This window comes from Anser anser (genome assembly GCF_964211835.1).
Source record: "Anser anser genome assembly, chromosome: 7".
In the NCBI taxonomy this organism is placed as follows: Eukaryota; Metazoa; Chordata; class Aves; order Anseriformes; family Anatidae; genus Anser; species Anser anser.
In genome coordinates, this window is record NC_139727.1 from 4,223,095 (window position 1) to 4,239,400 (window position 16,306).

Consider the following 16,306-nt stretch of genomic DNA (forward strand, 5'->3'; position numbering starts at 1 on the left):
ATAAATCTACATCAAAGAGGATGGAAGTTAAATACTCACCCTTTCAGCAGCACCTTTGCTCAGAAGCCAGCACACAGAGCAAAAGCCAACAATGCCTGGCTCACAACTGCACCCTCCAGCTGGGGAAAAAAAAAAAAAAAAGGCAAAATGAGTCTGGATTGGAGATAGATGGAAAAGAAAGATCAAGGATTACTTTATGTGAGCATAAAAATCATTGCACACGCATTGAACAAATCATCATATTTTGTTCTAAACTTGTACTATTCAATGAGATGGTTGTGCACATTATTGTGCCTCCTTAAAACCCAGCAAGTAGAAGTAACGACTGTATTTCTTAGTCATGGAAAGTGATCCTGAATTATGTAAAATGTAAAGCAGGAAGGGAAGGAATACAGTAAGAACCTCCGGGCTTGTTTAAGAGTTGACAGTTCACTAGTCAGAGTTAAAACTTCCATGATGGTATGCATCATGGCACTCAAAACCTGGCTTTAAATTTCACATGAAGACTCTTCCTCATAATGGAAGAGATAAAACACCCCCTTAGATTAAGCCCTCTGTATATTGGAGTTCAGACAGCAGCTTAAATCCTTGTACAGATCCATGTAGAGACCATGTACCGAAATGCAGTGTAGGATCATAAATTAGCTTTGTCTTAGTGCTGTTTGCAAACTAAGGTTACATTTCTACGCTTTATAAAGGAAAACACCCCAAACTGGTACACTTCCCGAATTCTTTACATAATCTCCTCACATTAATTCCAGCGCTGCCTTCCAGCCAACAGGAGTCAGCCAGCAAATGCCAAGCACAGCCACGTATTTCCTCTCACGAGCCAGCAATGTGGGCTGCTGCTTCATGGGGTGACTCCTCATCATCTCCCTTCACCACACCAGAGCCTTCCAGGCACCTGACAGCCTATCCAAAAAAGAAGCAACTGGCACAGCACAAGGTTTTCAGTTTCATGGCCAATTTGGCACAAGGCAAACAAGAAGCTTAGGGCAGCTCTCCATTCTCTCAGATGCAGTCAAACTGACTTTCTGGCTGCAATTTAAGACACAGTTTGGTTCATCAAGGGAAAATTCTCTGCTGCTAAAAAGGTTTACTCCTGATCTTACCATTCCTTCCCTTGCAGGCTGGCCGAATGTAACACAAGTAGTAACTCACACTCTGGGAGCTCCATCCCCACCATTTACCTAGATGAAATCAGAAACAAAACAGTGCAACCAGACCTCCAATACTAGTTAGCTCCTATTCATTTCCAACTGCAGCTTTTAGGCAGTATGCAGCAACATAATGCTATTGAAAGTCACTCACAAAGCTTATTCATCTTTCTCCTCCCCTTTTATCTTTTTACACTGTTTGCTCTAATGCTCCTTTTTTGAACATATTTTCTAAAGAAAGGCAGCATCTAGCACTGGTATGCAATAATGTAGATAGGAATCAGCAGGAAGCATTAGGGATGCAAAAATAAAGAGTTAAGAAAGGCTGCCAACTTTCCTTAATACTTCAAAAGCAAACAGAAACTAAATGAGTGAAAGAGCCTTACTAAATTATCCAATCTATTTTCATCTGAAAGCTGACTCTTTGATGTTAGATTATTTTTTGAATCTTTCTACCAGAGTATATTATATATGTTCTTCCACCCTTTCCTTTGGGGAGACTATGCCATACTTTAATATATTTTATAATCTCATTCCCTTGTTTCTAGTTATATCCCTTCTTACCCTATTAAATTAATTAGTATTCATCTTTCAAGTATGTGCCTCTCAAATATTCGTAGACTTATCACTTCTCATAACAGCACTTCTGGTTATCACATAGGCAAGGAAAGCATATTTGCCCATCAGTCCCTCAGTCTGCAGTCATTTGTCATTTTTCCCTCAGCTCTCTTCAATTGGTTTACATCTGTCTAGAAACAAGATTTTTGGGCCTGCAGTCTTGGCAAATTAATTCTCAAACTTGTTAAAGAAGGGAACTCCTCTCTAATTTGTATAACCTGAAATCATATTAATTTGATACTTGCTGTCACAATGCATCTGCAAACTGACTTATCTGCTGCTCAGCCACCCACCCAAAAGCACACTAGTGCTTTTCTAGCTTCAGTCTCCCCCAAAACAGACTTCAGGTTAACATTTTTGACTACATTCTCTCCATTAGCTCCCTACAAACGGAAAATATCTAATTTTTATACTCCTTCCCTATTTTTAACATCTCTAGTTCTTGTTTGTTGCGTCCTTTCTTCACCTATATTTGATTCACTTCCAACTCAGCATCAGAAGTTAGAAAAAAAAAATAGCCTGAAATAATGTTCTAAAACATACATTTCTCAGTAAGACACAGTAAGACAGGGTCTCCATGTGGCTAACCATGATTTTCAGTGCTGCTGGTAATGTGTTTACATTTCTGTGATTCCCTGTTGAGAATTTCCTACTCTCAGCTTAACTTATCTGATTTAATAAGACAAGACCAAACCAGACAATCTGACATATCTTAAGCTATGTACGATACACAGTTAAGCCAACAGCACTGTCAAAACAAGGCATTTATCTTCCTTCCCCTTCCTTTCCCACACATTAACCAGATGCACACTGCTTTTGTGCAGCCACCGCTGCCCTGTGATGCTATGCGCTGTGATGACGGAGCTACTTTTCATTTTTAGATTGAATTCATTGTGAATCTGTACACTTCTAATGGCACTCACTATGCACGCAGCTGTACAGGGGCAGGAGAAAAGTGGGACTGTGTATGAATCTATGCCAATGAAAAACGTCCACTGTATATCGACCTTGCATTTCCATTTGTCAGCAACACCTCGGTACAAGAACATAAAACTGAAAGACTGTAAATTGGAAAATCTGCAAAAACCCCAAGACTTTTCAAGAACGAAGGGAAGAAGAATCATTTGCAGCACGTGAACACTGAAGATTTTAACATGGATGCAGGGACAAGATGAATTTAACACAAGGTAGATCTGTTAAGGAGCTGAATTCTTTCAAGGATTAGGAAAAAAACCTGTGGAGCAAAGGAATACAAGAACACATTGTTTATTGGAACTTTCTCAAAAGATTTTGTGAAGTCCTTTACAAAGGGCCACTCAAGTCACTGTGCAGGCAAGGAGAACAAAGTACTGTCACAAGCGGGAAACGCAATAAGAAACAAAACGGGAATCACCGATCAGTTCTGAGCGTGGAAGAATGGTATTTGGGGAGCTCTCAAAGATTAGCATCTATTTTCTTTTGGTTTGTTATTAAATATTTGCAAGAGGAAGCAAACACAAAATTTCAACTGAATACAACTTTCAGTAAGGATGCTAAAATGCACAGAAGATTCTAACACAGAGAGAGCCTTTGGGTGCTTTGCACCCAGAGCAATGAAGCACATGAGAAGGAAATAAGAAAAAAAAAAAAAGAGAGAGGTCTTTTGATTATGAGCTCTGAATTACCTGTAGTAAGCCTGAAAGAATTTATGTCACATGTCAGTCATTTGGTCAGTATGGCAGAAATAAAAATAAAAAGTAAACAAGGCATTTAGAAAATATATTTACATTATTTATAGTAGCATTCTTTAACATACACTTTCTTAACATACTCCCACCTTCAATGTGTTTCAGTCCACCATGGCTGAAACTGTATTTAGCAGAGAGAAAAATGCTCAAGAAAATGATCAGGGCAAAGAATATGCTTAATATCAAAGGAACCCTACAGAAATAATTTTGGTACCCTTAAAATCACACAGAACAGGCTTGGAAGGAATTCTTTCTGGTAGGATCAGTGATAACTAAAGCATTCCTGACACATTTGCCTTTTATCTCTGCTAAAATCTTCCAAGGCAGAACTTCAGGAGGTCCCTAGTCAATTCAGTCTACTTCTTAACTATTTGCACTGCTGGAAAGCTTTTCCTAAAGTCTACTCTAAATTTGCAATTTAAGCCCTTTACATCTGGTCTTACTCTGTGTGAACACAGAGGAAAAACAGTTCTTCTTCTCTTTGCAGCACACTTTAAAGTTTTTAAATTAATTTACCTTCTCCAGCCTGAACAATCCTGACTCTTTTTCTTTTCTTGTAGGTCAGCTTTTCATTGCAATTGCTTTCTCATGAGCTATTTCCAGTTGGTCCTGATCTTTCCTAAGTATGGTGTGCAAAACCGTCTGCAGCATTCCAGCTGACATCTTACCAGTTCGTGCCAGAGAGAAAGATTACATGTCTCAAACGCTGGGCTCCTTCACATGCACTATTTGCATTGTTGACTCATGTACAAGGAAGGTATGATCTTCTACACCACCTGCTTCTTTTCCACAAGCCTGCTAACTTAGCTAGCTAGCCTTCTCTGTTCAGTATTTGTGCAGCTAATAAATCTTGACTAAACAAGCTGTTTACTTTAAGCAATAACAACACAGTAAAATCAAAAGTCAAGTTATTTAAAATGGAAGGGCAGAATTAGAGAAGAAGCAGCCATGCATACCTATGTAAACCATTATCAGAGCAATATTTTTTAAGAGCTAGTAAAACATAGGAAAACAGAAATAAATTTAGTTTCAAACACAAAGGAGATAGGCATTTACACTGTTTTGTTGTGCCTTTTTTTTTTTTTTAGTCTCGTTGCCATTCAGCAGGATGTGTGTGCTTAAATCTCTGAAGTGTTTCTGAAACTCTCACACCTAATTGCATTATTGTCCATAATGGAGATTTTAGCACTTCCCCCAGAACAACTGACCATCAGGTACTACTGGAAACAGAACACTGTATTGTACATATATCACTGCTCTGACTGGATGTGACATTCTCATCCTATCCGTTTCTCTATTTCTCCTAAGTGCATTTTATGATGCAAAGTAAGGCACAAAGGAGACTGGGTTATATAGCAATAAGAATTATGATATCAAAGAAATAAAGTTATGAAATGATGGATATAAATTTTTCTTGTATATATTTGTGCACTGACCTATGAATTCAGAAAGCCATCATATGGTTTTTATGCCAAGACCTAAAAACACCATCTACAGTTAAAACAAAAGTTGTATTTCATGACCAGATTGTTGAGAAAGCATCATATCATTTCTGTTTCAGCTATATTCTCATTGCTATTTATATTATAGCACACAGCAAGAAGCTTCAGACAAGATTAGGATTGCTATATATTATGAAATCTATCCAAACACATACACAGGTACACATCCGTATCTGTGTATATAATCTGATTTCTGTATAACTAATAGAAGACAGTCCCTGTCCCACATTCCTTTCCAAATAAACTGAGACAACACATTAGAACAAAAGTCTTATCCTAGTTGACAAAAACAGAACCAAAGCAGCAATAAAATAAATTACCAAAGCTAACATGAAAAGCAGAACGGGGAACCTACGTCAAATTTTCTAATCCCAGCTAGAGCATATTAACCACAAAACAATCCTTCTACATTCCTTTCCCTAATCACCAAATCACACTGATCTAAGATGTCTACACTTAACACTCGTTCACAGTAATACTAGTGCTAAACAACACATAACAATTCTCCAAGAGCAAGCAAGTAATACTTTCACACGCCTGAAATCCATGAATTCATTCTTTACCATCGTGAATTTAGGAAACCTGCATTACTGTTTCCCTTCTTCCTTCTTTGTCAGTTCATACCAAAGGCCTACAAAGATACAGTTTAAGCAAACAATTTATTTTATAACTGAAGCAAATTCAGAATTCAGTTACTGCGGTCCAACTGCTAGCAATTGGTTAAGTCAGGAAAACTAAAAAACTGTTTTAGATACTGCACCCTTAAATCAAAAGTATCATAGAGTGCTACTAGAACAGTTTGGGTGGGAGAGGGGAATCACATTTGGAATAAAGTACAGCACCTCTATGTGTGAATAAACTTTAAGAAACAGAGGATTAACTGAAAAATCACCACCAAAACTGTCAGGTATTTTCTTCCACGCTTGAAAAAAGCATGGAAAAAGAGGTAAGTGAACATATATTTTCATGAAGGAATTCAGAAACACTGTAGGAAATGATGGAAAAGAGAATAGCTGAACCAGAAACGAGGTTAGAAAGTGACATCTCTCCAGAGCCCTAACAAATGCATTACAAGACCCCAGGGAGATGTTAAAAAACAAGGGACTTTTGTAGAGATGTTTAACACTCCTTTATGTGACAAAGTGCTTATGTATTTGCCACAAAGAGTAATAAAGCGCACTGAAACTAAAACCACAATTCCATATTGAAAGAAGTTAAACAGACAAGACAGCTTTTGATCAGACACACAAACAAGGTAACGTATTTGGGAAGGGTACAAATGACGTGAGAAAAATGGATATGGATGTATTTCAAAGAACAGGGAAGAATCCGCAAAAGAATCCCAAAAGCTGGCAGAAAATATCATGGGCATTATTCTTGCAGTTTAGTAAAAAGCCTAGTGCAGCATTACAGCAGAGCACAACCTGCAACAAGCAAACAAAAGAACCAAGTACTGATGTGCATGGTGGGCAAAACACGCCTATCTGGGTACTTTTATGACCCATTTTGTTCCTTTTACATTAATGATTTCTAATCACTTTATGTTAGTATCCAGGCAACAGGACCAACCATGCATATAAGAGATCAGGATGCTATTAATATATCTTTAATCTGGGACAGATGACAAAGTTTTACAGAGGCACTGAAGAATCCCAGGTCTTGCTCTCTCCCTACCAACAAAAAAAAAAAAAAGGAAAAAAAAAGCCAGACACATTCCCAATTACACACTCTAATGCAATAAAGCAAGCAAACTACTCCCATTGCATAAATGGTCATGTGGTATGAGCCAATTCCACTCTACCTCATGTGAAACAACAACTTCCAGTCAGAGAACAGAGAAACCTCACTGAAAGTTGGTGTGAAATAGGTTACTGGAGCACACACTCCACAACTTCCTTTTGTACCGCCTCTGCAGACTCCTAAGAGGATGGACGAGGTAGGGGCCAGATTAACTTTTCTGTTGCCGTGGATCCATTTCACTGTCAAATTTTCTCGCCTTTGAGTGATATATTACAGTCCTCACTTTCATCCTTTGTCTCTCACATAGAGCTTTTGATCTAGCAACATCAGAAAGCCTTACAGAAGAAAATAGAAGAATCCTCCCAGTAAAGATAAGGTAATGCATGTGAACAGCTAAACGGCAACAAGATTTGCTGGCTCGTGCTGGAAAGAGTAGTACACTGACCTCAGCTAAATACAAAATTCACCCCATCTATCTAAAAGAAATGCCTGTACTCTATTAATATCACCAGATGAACCTCAGCTGTATAAATAAAATCTCTCATTTCAGCTGAGTCTTCATCATCTCTCTGGCATCCACCACCTTTTCTTCTTCACAACAAAACTCCAGGAGGGCGTTCAGTGTAGGCTTTCATAGCAAGCCTGTTGATCAAGTACACAGGACAGGAATGTATGTCTATTTTTTATTATCACCTCTGAGTTAACATTTACAAAAAAATGAGGTGGAAATTAAGAAAAAAAATCGAACAGCGAAGGTCTGAAGGAAATGCTCAAGTAAGTATTTTGCAAGTCAGCATGATTTAAAACGGAAACATTGTCTGGGGGACCTGCATTCTCTTTCAAGAGACTCACTGACATGCTGGATGACCTCAAGCATATCACTTGATCTTTCCCACATTAAAAAAATCTCCTTACATGACCTTCCTAGGTACCTCACTTTGAGAATTAAAAAATAAATACACTGTAAATCCTCCTATTATTATTACTGCTGTTACTATGGGGGCTGAAACTGTCGTCAGCAAACAGGCAGGACATAATTTAATTTTCTTCAAATATTTATTGCAAGACAACATAGCCATCTGTTTAACACTCACTATATTTAGTTTCTGTCTTAAAAAACACAGGGAAAGAAAATATCAGCTTCTGCCCCTCATTTCCACATATCCTTTCCAGCCACATATGCACTAATGCACAGCCAATATCCTTTCAACTACAGCACACAAGAAATTGCAGGAAAGCAGACAAAATTTCGGCTTGGATGAAACAATTCCAACCACAAATTTGTTCTCCAGTACCAGAAACAGAATCCCTGGTTTTATAAGTATTAAATAAATTTTATTTATAGCTTTGAGGACAAAGGACAGAATAAGAAGGGAAATGGAGGGATGAGAGTAGATAGATGGCAATGAAGCACAGTGCACAAAGGCCATATGTAAGAGGACAGAATATTATGTTTCTATGAAGAAATAGGAACTCTTCAGTAGAATTACTTCTCTCCCGTACATTATAAAGTAAACCATCATTCTTAAGTAACAATGGCTACACAAAGGTGCCTTTGGTTTCTAACTATATTCTATTCAGATATGTTTGTGAAAATACTTCTCTTCCCTTAGTTTGTACTGTATTCATCCAACAGCACATATGCAAAAATCTAATCTCTCATGCCATATCACTGAGACTTGGAGATAATACAAGCCAAGGAGGTAGCAAAAATTACCTCATTCATTCATTAATACACACTGACTGAATTTGCTGATGAGAAAAAAAGAAGACACCAGCTACAGTTCACTAACTTCCTTTTCTCCTCCATTCCCTCCTCAGCAAGCCAACGCACAACACTGATCTAGGACAACCTCTCCTACTCCAGTCCCGGTATCACAAATCACTCCCAGTGCCCCTCAGCTCCTGGCCAGCATCCCTTACCACACCAGTCCTGGCCCACAGGCATAATTCCAGCACACAGCTCAGCCCAACTAGGAGCACACCTTTGTTTTTTAGAGCTATTTATAAATGGTGACACCACAGGCCGACCACGCCTGTCACAGAGGCCAGTATCTGGTACCTCAACCACAAAATGCACAGAGCACAAGCTAGAGACACCTGATCATTGGGAGAACATAGAGAGATAATGATTATTTTGAAATTATCTCTACATTTGGGGCCATAGCCTACCAGCTCAAGCACTCGGGACAACAAAGGTGCAGGCAGCGCGGCTGAGGCCTGCTGTACCTCACAACATGAGGGACTATCAATGCTACAAGCTGAGAAACCCAGTCAGGTCTGCTCTGTGCCAGCCGAGCCCAGCACCACAGGTGTGACAAAAGGTGTGTGGGCAACACCAGGCCTTTCGATCTGTAAGTGACAATGTAATGTCAACAGGCTGCCAAAGCAGCTCTCAAGCCACCCACGGCCAACGTGTCCTCTCCAATATGAGGCCAGCAGCACCGGCGCACAGCTGCCCTCGCACGATGCACACTCGTGAAGTGAGGGTAGAGTGCAGGCCACAGCACAGACCTCTAGCCTCTCTTCACTTTCTGAACAAGGACAAAGGGTTCAGACAAACAAAACAGCAAATAAATTTTAGTACAAAATGAGATAACACTGGATTTTGTTTAAAAAGAACATGATTGGAGAGCAGGTTAAAAAAGTGCCACCATCTGCCTGAACAATGTGCAGATAACTGGGTCTGCTCTGTCACAGTTCTCAAGGATAGTTCTAGAAAATTCCACATTATTCCTCAACCCCACCAAAAGCCTGCATTTACTTTAAGTAGCCTGCCTGCATTGCAGAATATGTTTCTGCCTAATATTTTATCAGCAAGGTAATGATCTGAATATAACACCTTGTTTTTAGAAACTGTTTTTCAAGAACTGTAGTTTACTAGAGAGATACTCCTCCCTTGGTGGTGGAAGCAACTGTAACAGCTATGTGAATTAGCTGTTTACTGGGGTACTGCTCATCTGAACTTGCCATCAAATCTGATTCCTTAATGCAGGATGTGAAGCTTGCAGAAGCCAATGCTTTCAAGAAGCTGTTTTACAGAATTAAGAAAGCAGCATATATATAAAACATATATATATATATATAAAAAACAGACAAAAATGTCTAAAAAATACTGGAAGAGGTTACTTAGCTGACTGACAGAAAGAAATACTCTGAAAACCCTCTTACAGGTTCTGATATCTCTTCATCCACCCCAAACTGTTAGTGTGGGCTAAGCAAGTCATTTCCTTATTCCTATCACAGACATGAGTGTTTTCTGTCCTGACCTGGACAGAACTACTGACAAAGCTAAAGCCAAAACCCCTGTCAGTGTGCCTGCTGACTTCCCCTCTATCATCTGAAAACCTTGATAGCAAATGTATGACCCTCTCGCCAATTAAAAAGCCTTGCATAGCCAGTAATTCATCTCTTGCAATTACAGGTGGCCCTGAAATAGATTAAATATTCTGCTGTCCATCTTCAGAGGTACTCTTACTTGATTTTATTTTCTATTGTATTGACAACTAGAAAACACAGATATCTACATACTCTGAGAAGAGCTAGTATTATTTCCCTGATGTTAGAAATAAGGGCTTCACTTGCGTCAAGTAATCTCTCCATTTATTAGAACAATTCTGGATGATTCAACAGTTGTTAAAGTATTAAGCTGAAGGATATCTCCAATAGGCCTGACAATGAGATCACTACTATCTCTGAAATGGCAGAAGCTCATGCAATGGTTTTGAGTCATTCGATGCTGTCAACAACCAAATATCAATGACATCATTTTGTCAGGACATATAAAAAAAAGGTCTTTTGGCACTTTACCCAGGGGCTACGGCCAAAAGCACTCAATCTGAATGAGCCGAAGACGCTCAAATTGGTCATACATCAAAACATCAGTGAAACACTCAGCATTTTGCTGAGTTTTACAGTGTTTACCTAATGCTAAGAAGTTAAATATGATGGGTATTTGATGAGTTCCTCCTTTTCAACACAGGCTGTAACTGAAGATGGTCCCACTTGCCCGACCCTTTATTCCCCCTCTGAAGCAGCAGAGGTACAAACACTGCAACTACAGCTACCCCTTCCACTGCACACAAACTCCCAGTAAATCTGTGACACGATGCAGTGACGCCTACTTGGAAAACCAAGGTTTTAGCAGGTCCTGTGAAAAAAAAGGCAACAGCGTGGGATCCACCCACAAGTACTAAGAAAGGACAAAGACCTGCACTGCACATAAGGTATTGTTTTCCTGTTTCTCTCCTCTTATTGATGAGAATTCAGTTTAACTACCTACAAAGAGTAATCTGTGCTCTGCTCAACCCACCTGTTTTTACCTCTCTGAAATAGTACTGACAAATAACTAAAAATAGTTACTTGCTAATTAAGGAGTCAAGGGGGAGAATAGACACAGCAGGCACCTCCCATTGATGCATGTTATGCAGATGAGATAAAAGGCAGAACACTTTACAAAAAGGCCTCCAGCAAATGCCATTTTTCTGTTTGATCCTGAAAAATAACTTTTGGCACAGTCAAGCTATCTAGAGCTTAAAAACAGCTGAATTCAATGCTGGGTGCAAAATAAAAAGGTCAATTACAAATCAACATCTCCTATAAGTTTCTTTCTAAAACATTCAAAAAGTCCTTCTTCACTTCAATTTTCCCAGTTCTGCCTAAATTTTGCTTCCAGCCCTCAACACCTTTTCCTACCTATTGTGTTTGTTATTTAGTATGGAAACCATGTATCCACCAGCTTTTTCCTTTCAGTGTTGCTAACAGAGGCAGTGGAACATGACTCACTTCCTGTTTGTTTTTTGTTGTGTGTTTTTTTTTTTTAATCCACCAGAAAAATCTGTGCCTGTCTCCCATCCCGACTTTCTGCTCCAGAAGATTTGAAGCCACATCCCACAGCCAACTCATCAGCCCTCCTTCCACCCTCCTTAAAAAGACAGGAGGCTCAAAAACATCTCTGCACAGCCCACAGAGCTGGAAAGGCACAGCAAGCCACTGGTCACTTGCTGTGTCCCACTTCTCGTTACATCTGTATGCTGCCTATTCCAAGTAGTAAGCTTCTGGATGCAATGGCTGCCTCTTCCCTTCCGGAACAGACATTTCCTAGAGCTAAATAAATAAAAATAGCATTTAAATACCAAACAAAACTCTAAGCATGACGTACAAATGAATTGCTACATCATTACAGAAAAAGCGGACAACCCAAATAAAGGATGCAGGTTGCCAACAGTGGTCTTCCAAAAACGTGGCTTTTTAACAGAGCAGAGGCAAAGCATTTGTTTGTTTTAACAAAGAATAAGTGACCAGGTGAACTGTTAATCTCTCTGGTCTCTCCTAAGTGAAGACATGGATTTGAACTAAGTAATATGGAAAAACTGGTCTGCTTTAATTATAGTGCCAAATGAAACACAGGAGATTCTTGTTCAGGACTGATTCAGAAAAAAGCACCAGATCACAGGGCTGCTGAGCTACATCAGCTAGTTCAACACAAGTAGGACTAATGTAACAAGTCTGCAGAAAACACAACAGTTCCAGTAAGAACCCCCAAATTTAAATCACTACAAACACAAATTTAAAAAGGAGCAATCCTCCTGGGAAAATAACATGAAATCATTGATGTAGAAAACAATAATAGAAAATGTGGGATTTTTTTCCCTCATTATAAAAAGTTACACTTGAAAAAATGTAACTGCTGAAAAGATTCTGTGGTAATATGCCACTGAGATGAAAAAGGAGTCAGACCTCTCTGAACTATTGCTTCAGTCTTGAATCTAAAAGGATTTTTTTACAATGATTCATAGTAACTTGTCCTGTCTAACAACTTTGCATGTTAGCTATTACAGCAGAGTATGTTCTAAAGAGGCACACTTCTTCACAGGCCAACTCAAGGTGGCCAGTGTTTTGGGTTGTCTAGGTAAGCAGTAGATGGATTAGGAGCGGGATCTGAGCAGCATTTATGCCACGAGCTGCATGATCTGCTGCTCCAGTAGAGGATTCCTGTCTCTTTGCTCTTCCTGTCAGTTTTATGGCCTGAAAAACACCTGTGCCACTGCATACTATTTTTGCATTTTTTTCCCTTAAAAAAAAAAAAAAGGCTGGCTTGAGAAGGGAAAAGAAAATACCCCATCTGGACAAGAAAACTGCAAAAGGAAAGAGGAAATTACTGACTCACAAGTCCTATATTAAGCTGTTTCACAGGACCTCCCACCCTCAACCTCTCCACTTCCTTTTTCCTTAAAAGCAATTAGATTTATGTTTTTTGCTCCCTGTATCCTAGCAAAGCTTTGCCATCATTTAGGCCAAAACGCTAATGCTATTATCACAGAAGAGAAGACCAAAGGACAAAATACAGGAAACAATTCAAGGTATGACTTTTTTGCAACCCACTCTCCAAAGACAGGGAAAAAAAAATCCTTGCAAAGACAGCAAGCTGAGCTCCCAAGATCCAGTACTTCAAGGCTGCAAATTGCACATACCACTCTGTAACACCAGCAAGAATTAATACATAAACAATGCCAGCTTAACTCACATCGTTGGGTTCCAAAAATTCAACTAATACCAGTAGATTAAAATCTTTGATCTGTAGCATGTTTTCTTCCTTACAGTAAGTACAGTAAAACATGTATAGAGGGAAGAATTGTAAGAACAAGTTTTGGAAAATGAATTTTTTCCCCTGTATTTTCATGACCCATGTAAGTCCAAAAGTGTTCTTTGTAAGGGGGATGCATTAAGGTTGCATAGGCAAAATTAATTCTGATACTTTAAGTCCTTTCAGTGCTTGTCTTTACAACCCTCAAAGTATCTGAATGTGATGGTGTACAACATATGCACATACACATCTCTGCGTGAGTCCCTCCTCCTGTCTCCAACTTCCACATTCAACAGCATCCTAACGGAGGAATTCCATTACATAATCATTGCACTGATACGGGCAGTGCTGTCAGTGTCTGCTCTGCCACAGAGGCATCCTTGAGCCAACCATAAATTATAATGACTCTGTGGTAGTTCTTGGTGTAGAAGAAATACAAAAAGGAAAAAGCATTGCCAGAAGGTTTTAGGCATTTTCTTATAGCAAAGTCTTCGGATTCAGAGACCTGGATTCCACTCCAAGGAATAAGAAGGTGCTACAAACGTTTGTATCTGCTGCTTGCTATCTGTATTTTACCTATCTCATTTTCTTTTTACCCCCAAAGCCTGTCTCTCCCATCTAACCTGTTATAATCCAACCTTCTCACATTCCTCATACCATGTGTGTCCATCCTTGCTGGTCACCCATCAATTCTCTGTCTGATTTTCTCTCTCTGGCAACACGAGTTGAGAGATGCAGTACCCCCTTAATGCAGTATTTTCCATTTCATTAGCACCCAAAAGCCTACTAGCAACTCAGTATGTCCACTGTTTCTTTGAATCCCATTCATTTCCTAGAAACAGGCATTTTTTTTTCTAACACCCATACTCTCATTTCCTCACCTTGTAGCTTCAGCTTCCATCTACTGTAAGGATCTTTATGGTTCACTCTGAACACTGTCACATTCTACTTCACAACCCTGGGATGCTCCGGTACAGATGCTCCCTCCTGTCCCCTCTACACCTCTGTTCAGGACAGCTGCAGTTCTGGTGACAACTCCAGTGCTGGCCATACCCAACGGGCAGGGACCTGCAGTTCGTGGGATATTCCAGGGTCAACCCCAGGCTCATGTATGCTCGGTGTGGGTGGGATCTTCAGAGTTTCTAAGCAGCTCTGCAAAGCCTTAAGCACATGCAATCTACATATGCATATATGCGTATACATCTCTATTATTTTTGATAGAAATACAGTAACAGACACTCGTTTTCATAGAATCATTTAGGTTGGAAAAGCCATGCTTTTAGTTAGCCTTTCACTCAACTTTTAAGTTAAGATCATCAACTCCAATCCATCCACCTAACACCACAAGTCCACCATGTCCCTAAGTGCCACATCCACACATCTCTTAAATACCTCCATGGATGGGGTCTCCGCTGCCCCCTTGGGCAGCCTGTTCCAAAGCTTAAAAACTGTTTCCATGAAGAAATTCTTCCTGATACCCAATCTAACTCTACCCTGGCACAACTTGAGACCATTGCTTGCGTCCTGTCGCTCCTCATCTGAAAAAAGACCAACACTCTCCTCGCTGCAACCTCCTTCCAGATAGTTATAGAGAACAATGAGGACTCCGCTCCAACTCAAGATAGTTCACATACATTTCCCTATCCCACCCCTCCAAACCAGTGAAAAAAGCAGCAGCCTTCATACAAAGATTCTCTAGAGTGTAGCCACAAACTTGCTGCGCTCCTTAGTTAAGTTACCAATTCTCTTATCACTTAACCACCTACTAAAAACAAAAATGAGTACTCTTCCCCTGGAAGGGGAATCAAAGTATACTGTGAAAGAGTAAAGCTGCAGCAGAAAATGCTGCTATCATTTTAAGTACTAACCCCCAAAAAAGACTCAATTTTTCCACTATCTTGTGATGAAAATTTACATGGCAAAGTGCTGAAGTTGACCTGACTCTATTTATAAATACTTTAAATGCTTTTATCTCTTACTGAAAAGTAAACCCATAGTTTTCCAAGACTAAGGTAACATGTATTATATACTTTGAAAACATAGTGTGATTTAGTAAATGCTTATCATTACTCACTGACAGGAAAGAAAAAAAATGAATCAAGTAAAAAAACCTTCTAAAGAGAATCGAATTATCTCCCTTTTCCAATTTGTGTACATGCGATGGGAGGGTCTTTTGATAAAGCCAGCAGCCAAACGGCACATGCTGTTTAATTGTGACGAGCAGCATGATGTGGTGTGATAAGAACAGCTCAGAAGGCTGAGAAATAGCATTTGCCGAAAAATCAATAGAATCTGTTGGGGTGGAAAACTTCACAGGCCCTCAGATGTACGGACGTCACAGATCTCTCTGTGCAATGAACTTTCCTGAGATGAAACTGCTATTTAGAAGAAAGCAAGTCCCATTGTGCAAAGCACAGCCCATGCAAAGTCATACAATGAACATCTAACCAGAAATAAACTGCTATAGAAAATGTAGCTTTTTATTAGAACTGACTTTTGGGTCTTCTCCTGAGAGCTGACATCTTTCTCCAAAGCAACATAGCAGGATGTCTGATAACTGTAAACTACTTCAGATCTCATAGTAACAGAAGAAAACATTACATTCCCTGTTTAAACAAAGCAATCAGGAAGTGCTCTTGCAGAAATTGCCACGTCAGATATCACAACTGGGTGGCAACTGGTTTTTAATCTCGGCTGTGGGGCCTTACAGTCCCAGCACCTTCTTTCAGGAAAATAGCAGCTGGCACACACAGATCAGAAATATCAATATTGACTGAAGTTACATTCCAATTTGAACACTTTAAAGCCGTATGAAATGTTCAGATTGCTGGGCATTGGGGAAAAAAAAGCTAGGCTGGATTTCAAAATAGGTCTCTGATCTCCAGGAAAATCCATATTGGTAATGTAGTAAAGCCACCATACCAGCAAGGATGAGGGTCCTGTGAGCAGAATGAAGGTGCTCTCAACCTTACCACA

General features: G+C 39.5%; 1 protein-coding gene across 4 annotated transcripts in view; it reads right to left on the reverse strand.

Moving 5' to 3' along the window:
- The window catches only part of NDST2 (N-deacetylase and N-sulfotransferase 2), a 136,768-nt gene that overhangs the window by 109,969 nt on the left and 10,493 nt on the right, over positions 1-16,306 (reverse strand). For 2 of the 4 annotated variants that reach the window (XM_083845214.1, XM_083845215.1), the window contains exons 1-2: positions 751-15,423; positions 40-119 (exon numbers count right to left, since the gene is read on the reverse strand). The gene's annotated coding sequence lies outside the window, so the exon portion shown is untranslated. Of the gene's footprint in view, positions 1-39; positions 120-750; positions 15,424-16,306 lie in introns of those variants that run through there. The other 2 variants (XM_083845212.1, XM_083845213.1) reach the window with 1 other exon arrangement.